Below are 4,377 nucleotides of genomic sequence, written 5' to 3'. Positions count from 1 at the left end.
GTATTCCATTTTCCTTCATTCATTTACTCGGTCTTTCACCCAGCAAATAGTTACGGAGCTCTTACAGTGCTGTGCACCAGGTTGGCCGTTGAGATATGAGAGCTGACATTTATTGAAGGCCCTGTTGTAGAGCTAAGTGGGGGTCTTCCACAAGCTGAGAGACAGTACTGTGGTTATCTCCACTTTAAGAAGAGGCAGTTGACACGTAGAGGTGTTAAGTAACATCACACAGCCGGCAAGTGTTGGAACCAGGATTTGAATGCAGACGTCTCACTCAAAGTCTTGGTTCTTAACAGCTACATTGTGCTGCTTGAATGCAGGAATCTTTACTAGACATTGTGGGAGATACCAAGATGATTCCTGTTCTCCAGAAGTTAATGATAAAGAGGGAACAAACGCTCATTGTCCTGCCACTTACGCAGTATATAATCTTGGCCGTATTACTTCTCTGTACCTCAGTTTCCTCATCCTTAAAATGGATGTGATAGTAGTTCCTATTTCTTAGGTTTGCTTCAAGGGTTGAATGTGTTAAAATATGCAAAACTGTTAGGACAGTGCTTTGATTACCCGAGAGTTGTTAGCTATTTATTATTGTTTTTATTATTGACCATTAATATTCACCATGAATAAATTACAGTACTCATTGTGCAATTATGGAATAGCAGACACTATGTTAATCACTTGGGGATTTATAGTGAACAGGATGTGTAGTCTGTGTCCTCTTTTATATCTTCATTGGAGTGAAGGTGACCCCAAAAATAATTCTAACAGGAAGGAAGTAAAGCCCTGTAAGACAATACTCATTCCTACTTGAGACGGAGGAAAGAATGTTGAGGTAACTGTAACTCCACCCTAACTGCCCCAAGAAGAAGGGAGTCTCTTGGAGATTGAATTGCAGAGAAAGGAGCAGAGAAAATGCTGTAGTTGGAGTAGAGAAGGTCGTTGGGAGTTGCTAGGGCAGGAGGTGAGTAGCAGGCAGCTCAGGGGCTCCACAGGCCATCCCATCTTCCCCGTTTCTCTAGTAGGTCACCCCAAAGCTGTCCTGAAAGCTCACAGATAGGTTTGTCTGTCCTCTGTGGTTGGGAATGAGGGAACGATAGAGTTATTGGGACTCTTCAGGAAGATCCCTCCATTTTGCCTTGTGAATCAACTCCATCAACTAAGGGGCAGACATCAATTTTCTCTGGCCTGTCAACACAGAGAGTGTGTGTGAACAAGGCAGAAGCCGCAGGACCTGTTTAGGAGGAAATGGGGGTCTGCAAACTTATTTGCTTTGCTCCAGGGATGTACTATGTACAAGGATGAAAATGTGAGAAGGAACAGTCTCTATCCTCAGTGAACTTGCATCCTTTCCTTCTCCACTTTGTTCACCCCAGAGACGTACTAACTCCACTCCTCGGTCTTACAGATAATATTGCCATGGACACTATTTGGTTCCCTTCATCCTTCCCCCACCCCCCAATTCAATTATTTAGAGACTGAGACTTATGTAACTGCTTTGATTCAGAAAGAAAAATTGTTTTCAAGCAGGAGATAGAAGTGGGATTTGAAAACTCATTCGAAGATCTTGAAACAGATTTTTCTTTGTTTCGCTTGTGGTAAAAATCCTGGAGTATGACTGAGTTGCCCAGAAGTGATGAGATGACCACTTATTCTTATTACATCCCCACAGTGACATGTCCCTTTAGTTTCTGCAGAGAGCAAATGGAGACCCAGGGCCACGTGAGTCTGAGACAATGCCGCTACCACCAGCACTTCCTGCCTCTTCCCCTCAAATTCCTTTTCACCCTGAAAATGGGCTTCCTTTTAAGACTGCAAAATAATAGGGTCTACCCCACCTTTTTCAAGTCAGGGCGCCATTTTCCGCCTCCCACAGCTTTCTTTGTTTGGAACTGTTCATTCTTGACCATGATATTCTTAAACCAGGGAAGAACGAGGAAGTTTCACTGTCTTGGTGAAATTACCTCATTTAGGAATAATTGGTATTCACAGAAGAGATGCACATTTTCATCCACCTAGTAATGAACAAATTAACAAGACACCTACTGAGTTGTGTTAACAAAATTACCAAATGTAAAAGGAACTAATTACTATCCACTTCATCCAGACAAACTCAAAACTGCATTCATAATGGGCTTTGTGGCTGACTTGATGTAGACTGTGGAGAAAGGAAATAAACAGGTGCCTAGTGATCAAAGACTCTGTCCTCGGTGATTGTTCTGGAAGGGGAGCCTGCTCCTCAAGAAGGCTGAGATTGCTTCTAGAAGTCCTTCTTCCTTGCTGGTGCACATGCTTGTAACATGCACGTTTTCTTTTCATAGATAACTGATTGTTATCCATAAAATAGCAACTGAAGCACACAGAGATGAATTTCATAAATAGTCATCTTTTGTGAAGAGATGTAGGCAGCACACTGTCTCTCTGATTATGGGGTCAGGGGACCCCTGGCCCAGTGCCTGAAAGAATTTAGGCTTGGGGAAGATTTCTGATAAAAATGAAAGGCTTCTCCCATGTATACTGGAGTTTTGGTGTTTACTCACATTGAATACTTCTTTTTCTGAGGATGTTTGGAATAGGCTGGTGGCAGTGTTTCAGACAAGACAATTGTTTGGCCCTACTTTCATGAATTAAATCTAATTGCATGTGATAAATATGTTCTTGTTAGAATTTATAGTAAAGCTCCAGAGGAATTTGAAGTAATTTTTTGGACTGTTTAGTTTCAACTAAATAGCTCAGCAATTCAGATGGGAAGTACAAGAAAAAATAGGTTATTACACAGGTTAAGATGAGATAGGACATTAAAAGAGGTTTGTAGTCACTTCACGCATTCATTCATGCATGCATCCATTCAACAAGTATTATTGGTTGGTTGATATGTGTCAATAAAGTTCTAAATGCTGGGGATAAAACAAGAAACAAGTGAAAAAAATCTCCACACTCAAACAACGTAAATTCTGGAAAGTACGAGACAAAAAAGAAAAAAAATAGAAAAAGAAAAAAAGATGGCTTCTGAGAGTGATGAATAGTATGAAGTAAAGGAAACAGGTGGTGTGATGGAGTAATGGGATGGGGGACAGGACAACATCATGAAGTAGGGTGGTCAGGGGAGGGTTGGAGATGTGTTCTTCCAGTCAATCTAGTTTTCGCTGGCCTAGATTTCACAAAGGAATCAGTCTGAAGAACCGATTTCCAAAGTCTTTACCAGCATGGATTCTTTGATAAGATTTTCTGCACTTTATCATATTTTCATTGCTCAGCTACATGTACTAAGGTGCTGATTGTCCTCCTTCATTTCTGCACTTTGTAGTAAATTTCCCTCCACCCCTGTGAGGGGAGGCACTCTTTGTTTGCCTCTGGAAAACCAGTGAGGTAACTTTACAGAGAGCATCCCTGTTTTGCTAAATGGTGACATATTGAGTGGATCTCAGCAAACGTACTCTGAGCAGTTAGCTCAGAGCAAGTGTGGGTGGAAACAGAATCTGGAGTTCTAGGGAGAAATTTCTCAGTCAGAGTTCTCACCACATAAACACACATCCTCATGGTAGGAACATGGTGGGGCTGCAGGCTGGGGTCAAGCCCTATGCATTGAGAGTCAGGGCTCAATGAATGTTGGTTGGTTGTATTAGTAAATGAATGAATGGTTGAATGAATAAATGGAATCAATCTATAGCTCTTGGAAATGATATCAGACATTAGGGGGTGGAATCAAGACGTGCCAGTAGAAAAGCCAACACCACACACACATGCACATAACACGCACACACACCTTATACTAATAATTTTTCCAAAGCAAGGCTCTAAAAGGACACTGAGGGCCTTCTCTGGGTTGGCCTGATGTGGGAGTTTTATATTAACATTTTTCTTCACGGGAAGTTGCATTTGAGACTTGAGTCCCAGAGTGTAACATCCTACTTCTGAGAATATGTAAGGTATCTCCTCTTTTCTTTTATAGCTGGGACCATCCCCAAATAAGCAAATATGGGAACATTAGATTTTCTTTTTGATAAAGCATAGAGATGAAAACAGAAGGTGGTATCATCAAAATTAGAGGGCCATTTAGCAGTTTGGTGACTATTGTGTGGTAGTGGAAAGAGCAATAGAACAGGATCAAAAGAGCCGACCGGTGGCTTTGGATGAGTTAATTAACCTCCCTGAACTGCAGTTTTAAAATGTAGAGGATGCTTTTTATCAATTTTCAAAGTATAGTCTGTTGAGAGTGGAATGCACGACATCTTTATGCCTCTCTGTGAGAAGTTCATAATGCCATTGGCTTTTAAAGATTCCGAAAGTCTCATAATAAAGATATCTGCTATACTTTTTTGAAAGAACATTTCCAAAACTTTTTTCCTTTTGATAAATGGAACCATTTTTCCAATA

At 41.0% G+C, this 4,377-nt stretch overlaps 1 long non-coding RNA gene across 1 annotated transcript in view; it reads left to right on the top strand.

The window, feature by feature from the left end:
* The window catches only part of LOC309646700, a 243,149-nt gene that overhangs the window by 68,609 nt on the left and 170,163 nt on the right, over positions 1-4,377 (top strand). The window lies entirely within an intron of this gene.

Source organism: Balaenoptera physalus (genome assembly GCF_965194825.1).
Source record: "Balaenoptera physalus genome assembly, chromosome: 17".
Taxonomy (NCBI): domain Eukaryota; kingdom Metazoa; phylum Chordata; class Mammalia; order Artiodactyla; family Balaenopteridae; genus Balaenoptera; species Balaenoptera physalus.
The sequence above is the reverse complement of the archived record's forward strand: the minus strand, read 5'-3'. Positions and strand labels throughout refer to the sequence as shown.